Raw genomic sequence first — 10,206 nt, 5'->3', positions numbered from 1 at the left:
GAAAAAGATTTGAGATGTGGATTTCTAAATACAATAAAGATTCATATGAAATTGCCCATGCTGCCTCTGTTTTCTTTCTTACTGCTCAGTTTATGTTGTGAACCCGCCAGTCTAGACATACTGCACATAAAGCGACTGTTAATTCGCTCCTCTTTGGTTTCCATCTGCATAAATGTCCAGAAGCAAAGAGCCGAGTAATATTTATGAACACTGAAATGAAGCCTTATGGCGACAGGGAGCAAAGACAGGCTACAAACTGGAAAGCTGCACAGCTCAAATAACGGATAGTTTCTGCAGAAATGGGTCAAAAGAATAGCAAGATCTTTTTATGACATCATGATCTGAATATTTGGCTCTCTGTGTGTTTCTGGTTCAAGCTGGGTGTTGGATTTTGTTACGTCTAAAGGTTGTTGTTTTTTTTTAACAGAAGCTGGAAGATCATCCTGGTCTTTCCATAATTCCTTATTTGGTTTCCCTCCTAGAGATTCACCATTTTTAAATAACGGGAGGAGGATGCAGGATAAAATAGCATAGGGAGGGGTCTTTTTCAGTTTCTTCTAAGTTTGATTTACTTACATTTTAAGTGATGAATCATTACTTCAGGGACCTGATGGGACTTAAACAATCAAAGGTAAAGCAAAATTTGAAATTAATTAATAAAAAAATTGCTAACACTCATTTAAATGATGGCCAAATGCCCCAAAGCTTTCACTACACTGAGTTGATCTTGAACAAAAAAAACAAACCTTTTTCAGGTTTACATTTTAATCAGGAAATAAAGTACCTTATTCTATTATGTGTGTGTGTGTTCAGTTGAAAATAGATGCATTTTTACTTGATTTTTACGTTGATTAATTAGTTTAGAAACCTTAAAAGGAACAAATCATTGATTAATTTGCTCCTAGTTGGTGGATTGTTTAATTTTACTCCTAAATTGTTTAATTTTCTGTTCAAAATAAAATCAGTATTCAGCAGCACATGGCTTGGATTAAAAACCTTTTTAGGGATTCAAATGTTAAAGGTAACGATGTAAAGGTCAAGATTATAAGTACCCTTTCCAGGTTAAGGTTTACAGAATATGCTTTTCATGACTGGAAGTAACAATATGATGGAGCTGCCCAGGCAGTTACCCAACTTGAAACTGATGATGAATATGTGGAGGAAGCCAAAGATTACAACCTCAGACTTGGAGCTTGTTATTAAAATACCAGTGAAAACATTAAAAAAGCCTGTCAGCTCTTATAAGAGTATAATTGCTGTAATGTCAATACAGATTTTTCCATTTAATGAAGTTTTGTAATTTGAACATATTGGAGATAGTCATGTTTTTGTCATTGCCTTCAGTCATGTTCTATCAGAAACAAAATATGTGATTAATGACAAAATTTTCAACTGTAAATCCTACCAACCAGCTCCTTATTGGAATCCCTTAGATTGAAAGAATTTATGTTAGATTTTCTCCACCTTTTCGTGGCTCCAAAAAGGAAGAGATGGACTTCCTCTAACCTCTGAGTAATGGGAGAGAGATTCTCAAGGGGGAAGAAAGATTTAATCAAATTCCTGCAGCTGTCTGGTAAGTGTCTGAAATACGACATAAGCTGCATTTCACCTAATCAAACAAAACAAGACATTTGTTAGCATAACAGCCAAACATTTATCTGACTAAAAACTAAATAGGGTCTGAAAACTCAAAGCAACATTTAAAAATTAGAACATAAATGTCAAAGCAGCCTCTTTAACTTCATTGCTGATGGGAATGTGTAAAGAAATCAAAATAAAACTGAGGTTTTCAGAAGTAGATCTACAACTTCTTTAAATTTATGTCTAAAAGCATTTCCTTGTTATGTCTATGAAAGTAGAAAATTTTGAGACAGTCCTGTTTAAAATCTTTCCACAAGTCTCTCACTGTTATTAAATACTGATTAAATGCTAGCTTCAAAATAAATCATGTTTTTTTTTTTATATAATTTAAAACATGAAAACAATCCAGCACATTGTTGGAGCTAAAGTCTGAAGAACTATGATGACACAAGCACTTAACTCTACTGTAAGTTCTGGTCTTTAGAACATGGGGGTTCCTTGAATGGGGGCGTATTGTTGATTTTATAAGTCTCTATAAGCCGCTTATTGTGAAGCATGTAATCCCTTGGAAGCAGGTCCTCCTTTATAGATTAGTCATGATGAAGCTTATCTCTACAGACTTAAAGTTTTAAAACCATCTTTAGGAAAACAAAAGCAATACATTTGTCTATTTCAATTCTAGCATTTGTCATTTAATTCTTCAGTTTAACTAAACTGTACCACACCTTTTTTTTAAATTGACCACTTCCCTTTTTTGTTTTTAATATTTTATCTTATTAAAGTCTCAATCATCACCACAGGCAGCTCAGGGATAAACTTGTTGATAAGTTAAAATGGATAATACAAAAATATCTTAAGTTTTTAACATCATATTAACCTCCTGTTCACCATCTAGGCTTTAATTGAAAATGATACAAATGCAAACATTTCTAAGACATAATGATTCCAGCCAAGGTGAAGGGCTTGGAATCGAGACCATTGTACATAAACCTAAACCCATCATTTCCACTATTAAGAACTGTAGTGGCAGCGTCATGCTGAGGGTATACCATCAATTAACAGGGTTTATTAAGAACATGGGCTAAGCCTGTTTGCTAAAGACTTTGGGCTAAAAGGTTTAGCTAGATAAGCCAGACAACAACACTAAATTTAGAGTCAGAGCAGCAACAAAATGTTTTTAGATCAAATCATGTCATATGTAAGAATGACCAAGTCAGACCCATATTTAATTACTAATATGTAGCAAGACTGGATATATCAGAGATGTTCTCCATCCATTCTGAGTGTGAACTTAATTTTAAAGGAATAGGGGACATCCCAAATATCGGCTCAGTAGGATGTTTCATCTTCATGATTTATCTTATATTTCGCAATAATGAGCTACTTTGTGTTGCTCTATCACATAAAACATCATAAAAAATACATTGAAGTTTTCAGATGGTCACAAAATGTAAAACATTCCAAACGAGACTCTGAATATACTATATAACATGGTTGGTACCACAACATTTTCTGTGTATCTTACCTAGTCACCCGCTAAAGAAACCTCTCAGCCCCAAACCTCATGCTGCTTAGTGCTGTGCAGCAGCAGCAGTGTGTGTCGGCCACTTTTCTACCAAGAAAGGCATTCATGGGTCACTAAAGATCAGGAAAAGAACTTCCTGCCCTGGAGAATAGCCAGGATGTTTTATTTCGCTCAATGAAAGCTTGTTTGCTGTAAGTGTTGTGCAAACAGGGAAAGTCCTGTGCCCTTTACAGTGGTTCTCATTGGCTGCTGCTGCCTCAACCTCCTGATGAAGATATGACCAGAATTAATAGAGAACTATTATTTTAAAAGTCTTCAGATTTACATACATTTTCTTGTTTCTTTTTTCAATAGCTATATATCAATATAATATAAACCTAATATATCAATATAACAATATCCCCCAGTCCCTCCCCCAGTGAACATCCAGGGAAAGGACATTGAAAGGGTGGACACTTACAAGTACCTGGGTGTTCATCTCAACAACAAACTGGACTGGACTCACAACATGGAGGCTCTGTACAGGAAGGGCCAGAGCCGGCTCTACCTCCTGAGGAAGCTCAGGTCTTTTGGGGTGAGAGGGCCACTCCTGAAGACCTTCTACGACTCTGTGGTGGCATCAGCCATCCTGTACAGTGTAGCCTGCTGGGGCAACAGCATCACTGAGAGGGATAGGAAAGGAGTGGACAAGATCATCAAGAGGTCCAGCTCAGTCCTGGGCTGTCCTCTGGACTCTGTACAGCAGGTGGGGGACAGGAGGGCCCTGTCCAAACTCATGTCTATGCTGGACCATGAGGACCACCCCCTGAAGGACACTCTCTCTGCTCTGGAGAGCAGCTTCAGTGAAAGACTGATACACCCTCGCTGTATAAAGGAGAGATTCTGCAGATCCTTTCTTTCTGCTGCTGTCAGACTGTACAACCAACAATGCTAGCTCCGTATCAACCATATGTCCACCGTCACTTTACCTGTTATTATTGCATATCTATTGTATACTTCACTCATATTTATTTAACTCTGCAATAATTTAATACAATCAATCATTTGCACAGAACTTTACTGTTGTCATTTGTAACCTTAGCCTTAGCCATTTAACTGTTCACACCAAGTGTGATGGCCTTGTCTGTATATACTCAATGTATATATTTCTTTTTATATTTTTTATATTTTGTATTCTTTCTTTTTTCCTACTGTACTGTTCACTGTGATGCAACGCTGCAATTTCCCCACTGTGGGACAAATAAAGTATGATCTTATCTTATCTTATCTTATCTTATCTTATCTTATCTTATCTTATCTTATCTTATCTTATCTTATCTTATCTTATCTTATCTTATCTTATCTTAGGGAACAGAATTATTATACACACTTACTCCATACTACCAGCCTATATGCCCATATCAAAGAAGTGCACATATTCTACTTAGTCTTTTTTAATTCTTACCAAAAAAAATCAGAGAAAAGATTAGATTTGTGCTTTTATGTGCTTATTTTAGTTTTTAAAGTCTTTCCTCTTGCAAAAGAAGTCTCAGCCCTTGAACATTTTCACATTACATCAGGTCACAACCTCAAATTTCAGTGTGTTCTTTTAGGATCTTGTTCTATCAGGATCAAATGACTAAGACAAAGGAGCAAATAAATGTGAAGCAGGAAAAAAAAAACACGTTATTTCTTCAAATAAAATCAAATTTATAATTTATAATAATCGAATTTATGTTTAAAACCCTTTTACAGAGTGATCCTTCAGTAAAATCAACTACAGACAGTTCATTTCCTTGCATATTTTACAGTGAAAGGTTCAAATGGGTATAAATACTTTTTAAATGTACTGTGCTTTTGTTCTGGCCAGCAGCTAATCAGTCTCTGCTGTCTATTCCCTTTGTTTATCTGATTAATCTTTCCCCAAAGATGGGAGATTACCTTTACCCTCCCCATTCTGTTTAAGGTCTGGTACTCTCTGAGTTATTTATCTACCATGTGTGGGTGCCATGTGTTTAAGCAGCCTAGCTCATTTGCTGATTAATTGATCAACAGTCCTATTAGGCCATGTGGAGTCCAGATGAGGCCATCCAGAGGTCTCTGTGGAGGAAGAGGAGGCGTAACCACGGGAAGTCGAGAGCGGAAATGAGGTGAGTCACTTCTGAGTGATGCTCAAACAGTGTGTTAATCGATACCACCATTTAGTCATGTGAAATGACTCTGCAAATATTCAGTGGAGGGGGTTTATTAAAAAGGCTTGCAAAAATGACTAGTTATTGATTTAAAAAAACAACAGTGAGATGAATCATTCTTGTCCTGTTTTGTTTGATTTCCTGCCCTGACTGTGACCAAGCCAGGAATCATCCTGGTCTGGTCTGGTGCTGCCTCCCACCCTCCGGGACATTAAACAGGAAGCACCGGCTGGTAAATGGACAGGACTGTTTCTGTAGCAACAAAGGGACGTAAAAGCTCCTTTCACTTTCCCCTGTGGCTTATATCCCACCTCCTAAACTGGAAGAAACTGGAGGAAGGGCACTCATGAAGAAAAGAATGATGACACCATGAAACCAGGACCATTTGTTCCTGCTTTCCCTCAGGGGATATGAGACAAAACTAGACACACCTATATTGCAGCTATTGATCGATTGATTTTTTTGTCCCCTTGGGAGACTACCAGTCTAATGGAGTTTTTTATTGTGTGTGCTCATCTTAATATGAAAATACTTTGAACTTGTATTCCACTGTATATGTAAGGTTTTACATCAATGAGCACAACTGTGATTCTGTATCTATTATATAAGTAGACTTCTTATGATGAATATAAACTGTCCCTGTCTGACAGAAAAACACAATGATGCTGATATTACCAGTTCAGTTGTTATCTGTCAAGAACCTTAAAACCAGAATTAATGTATGCTTTAAATTAAACTTTATTAAACAATATAAACATTTCTTTATAATGACAGGGGGTAGTTGTTTTATTCTAAAGACCTTTGAATTGGCTAATATTTATTCTGTGGCTATTCTGTTAAAAGGCAAAGCAGTTAATTATATTTGAGCATTTAATTCTGGATTTTTAAAATATGATTTTAGCAGTAATACCGTTCCATCATATATGAACAAATAATTCATATTGTAAAGTAAGCTGATGATACAAAAGGAGATATCTATTTTAAAGGTCAGCAGAAAATGTAATATTTTGACTTTTTTTACTCCTGTGCTTTGGCTTTCTGAATCTAGTGGGTAAATAAAACAAAGCTTTCCTCTTCTGCCACAAGGGGGCGGTGCAAAGTAGGCAAAACAAAATCATTATTGGCTTCCCTATGTCAGGCATTTGACATTTTTAAAGGAAAGCTTTTCTCATTGCTTCTGCAAACATGGAGAATCCAAGGTTTAGTTTAGTTTAGTTTTATTAGGATCGCCATTAGCTGCCAAATGGATGTAGGATGTTGGATGTAGCAGGATCAGATTAAGGGGCCAACCTCCAGTTAAGAGCCCCTCTAACAGCACTAATATACTGTCGGGCTCATAACTAAAGGACCCAGTTTTCGATGCGGAGAGAGAGTTAGGTTTCACAAAACGTTTATTTCAGATGGAACTGTAGAGAACTGCATCAGAATCTAAGGCAGACGCTGATGTCTCAGAAGTCAGGGGACAGGCAGGAGATCAGAACTGGGATAATCCAGAAGGCAAAGCCAAAGTCAGTTTCAAAGGCATGCTCAGGATTCAGAACCAGGAAATCAGAGGTACAGAGAGGTTCTGAAGAGAAATCCAGGACGGAGTCAGAAATCAGTTCCGGGTTCAGTAAACAGGCAGAAAACCAGCAGGCGTCTGAGGTCAGGTCAGGTACAAAGGTCAGAACTGGGACAGGCAGGCTCAGAGGTCCAGAAGCAGAACATGTCAGGCTCAGACAATCAGTAACACTTAGGTACACTGGAGAACTCTCTCCAAAGGCTCGAATAATCCAGCACTGATGACTGGTTGAAGTAGGGTGGCCAAATGTCCGGTTGTAGGCCGGACAGTCTGGATTTTCATTGTGCTGTCAGGCATCCGGATGCGTATTTGTCCTCCTCTAGTAGGGACAAGGCTTGAAGAGCAGATATATTTCCATTTATGCTGGGCTGCATCACAATATCCAATCATAGAATGTATAAAATGCATCAAGTATCTAATAGATGACTGGCTAAGAGGGGTGCTGTGTCACATAAATATCTGTTTGTCATTAGTTAAAAAAGTAAACAAGGATCAGAATTAAATATTGACAGAAAATTAGCATAATGAAAATGCAAGACCTTGTTTAACTCTGAATGGACAAAACAACGTGATTTTATGACGAAAATTAGTAGAGACTCTTTCCATGGCTTATACACACAGAAAAAATTTAGTCTATATTAATAAACTGTTGACTCGTTTCTGTTTTGCCTGACCTGTCTTCAGACTGCTATTTGGATTCTGCCTTCTTTATCCTTGGATCTGTCTCCTGACCCAAGCTTATACCCTTAGAGGACCTCTTAGTGTAGCTTTAGAAGTCACCTAAATAAAAAAGTGAGTCAATCTGATATCCATGGCTGCAATCCTGCCATAGCAGTCCTCCAAAACTGACAAGTCAGGGAAAAAGAATATAAACCAGAGAAGTTTCCAGAAGCTTCATGGTAACTCTGGAGGAGCTGCAAAAGTCCAGAGAGAAACTTTTGAAGTCTAAAAACTTGACCATGTTTGTAGTTTAACTCGAAGACACTGAATGAAAACCTATTTATTAGATTCTTAGTTTGGTCACATGTAATAATTAAGGCAAAAAAAAAAAAAAAAAATCAAGGTCAATCAAAAACCAGATACACCATCTTTAGTGTATTGTATCTTTTTAGCTCTCAGTTATCCTGTCAGCTCCTGCCATTCTATACCAGTATATAGGAAAGCTGTCCTGGCACTGGTGGCTTGCTCGATTGTTCTTTCCATCCACCTGTTTCACTCTGCCCGTTTTCTCATCATTGCTTATCTGATCCACCTGTTTCCAGCTCCTATATACTGTATGTTGTTTGTTTTCAAGCTACCAGAGCCAGATTATTCGAGCTGTTTGGTGAGAGTAACTCTAGCGTTTTGATTATAGTTCTGATGACTTAATTGTGACCTATTTCTGTCTTGTGGATCCCGAGTTCTGCTCTTCCCCTGTCTTCTCTATTAGTCTGATCTGTTCTGGACTCTTTCCTGGATTCTACTGGCTTACCGAGCCTGGACTGTTTGTCTGACCACGGCTTGGATTCCCTCATCTTTACCCCATCGGCTCTGTTATCGTCTGATTTACAAACTTGGTTCTGTTATAACTTTGGCTCAGATTTTCCCTTCTGGACATAGCTGCTCCTCGGCGTCGGTTGGCATCAGCTCCAGTCATCACCCAGAGCTCCGGGGGCGGCGCCCGCCATAAGCAAAAGACAATCTCCTTCTTGAGATCCCTCACATCCTTTTGTAGTCGTACTGAACTCTGAACCAGATCAGTGACTATTGCTCTTAGTCTTTACTTATAAACTGCGCGCGACCACTCGCCAGCTGGAGCAGTTAAACCAGATCCTCTGTAGAAACAGAAACCCTGGTCAGTGACTAGAATAAATGGCTGATAACGACTGTTTGAACTAATTCGGATCTGTCTGTTTGAATGTTGGGTCCTACGTTTCAAGGCTGACAAAAACTCTAACTTTGATGATTTCTGATTACTAAAGAAGTCAGAAAATCTAAAGTGGGAATAATGTTGCATACTGTCTTGTCTAACCCGTAAACTACCCTAGCCCTTCTCTTTAAATAAGGACCGGATAAATAGTGTGAACTTGAGGGTACCTGAATGTAACTGAGGCATAATGATTAATGAAAAAAGAAATAATCAAAATCTTTCAGTTCTTATACTGTATGAATTGAAAGTTTAAAGATTAGCCGTGCACAGAACAACTTCAAAAGCAGAAGTAAAATAAAGATTTCTTCTGCTTTTCTGCTGAGAGCGTTCCTTGGTTACTCTTGTTTGTGCGTTGCCTTGCACTTTCGGAAAAGATCATAAGCTCTCACGCAGGACTACTACTTCCTATACCAGCTGCTTAACACTATCAAGTTAGAACTTGTTGTAAACATTCAACAAGCTCTAACCTAACAGCAAACAGAAACGGTCCGTGTATGTTCAGGCTGTCAAGTTAGAACTTGTTGAAAACAGTTCTGACTGTGGTGCCAGAGTTGAACTGAACTTTGCAAAAGCAAAAGCGAACCATTACCATGTCTGCCATCTGGCTTAAGTTCTCTACCATCCTATGTCTCTGCTGCACCGCAGGTAAGACTCACTCAAGTAAAATTATAAAAAGTAAAATGCATGTTTCAAGTAATGTTATGGTTGTAAAGCTGTGCTATTTCTTGTTGTGTAGAGATGAAATTGGTTTGGAAAAAACCTGGACAATCCATCACAATCCAGTGCAAATCAAGTTCTGATTATGAAAGTCTGCAATTAAAAAAGGGCATCCACGTGGAGACTGTCATTTTTACTAAACACAGAGACACGGGAAAGGAAGCTATTAATACAGAAATGATACATAGAGTTCAAACACATGGAAAATCCCTAAATGTGGATATTCTCATCAAAGACTTGAATGAAAATGACACGGATGTATACTGGTGTATGTATACCAAACTAAGTGCTACTTATACAGAAGTTATCGAAAAAGGACAGGGATCCATACTGCTGGTTGTTGCTGGTGAGTTCTTTTTTTTTCTACTTTACTGCCTCCACTGTAGATCAACAAACCTTAATCAGCTACAATATAATCCTGCATGACGTGTAAATAGAGATATGAACTACCTGCAGACAGCTTAATTTCAGTGAATTGGTTTTAGATACAAACACACAGATTAACGCAACTTTTGCAGACAAAGATTGTCACATTGAGTTTATCACTATTTGATATTTTTGTCTGGCTGATTTGAACCTTCTGATAGAAAGAAAACAGATACTACAAGCAAAATTGCATCATTAAAAAAAACAGAATATTTAAAGTTTTAGACATAGACAACTTGTCATTTTGTATACTTGTACTTTGACTGTGGAGAAAACAATATATTATTTTGCTTTTTAAGGGAGTAAGCCACATAAG

The 10,206-nt window shown here is 37.7% G+C and overlaps 1 long non-coding RNA gene across 1 annotated transcript; it reads left to right on the top strand.

Annotated features, from left to right (window-relative positions):
• Nucleotides 1-9,238: 9,238 nt before the first annotated feature.
• On the top strand, nt 9,239-10,206 carry LOC107103327. The gene is made up of 3 exons (XR_001482177.1): nt 9,239-9,392; nt 9,484-9,810; nt 10,190-10,206. It is a non-coding gene; the product is annotated as an uncharacterized LOC107103327 (long non-coding RNA).

The sequence above is a fragment of the Cyprinodon variegatus genome, unplaced genomic scaffold (assembly GCF_000732505.1).
Source record: "Cyprinodon variegatus isolate N-32 unplaced genomic scaffold, C_variegatus-1.0 Scaffold1422, whole genome shotgun sequence".
NCBI lineage: Eukaryota > Metazoa > Chordata > Actinopteri > Cyprinodontiformes > Cyprinodontidae > Cyprinodon > Cyprinodon variegatus.
The sequence above is the reverse complement of the archived record's forward strand: the minus strand, read 5'-3'. Positions and strand labels throughout refer to the sequence as shown.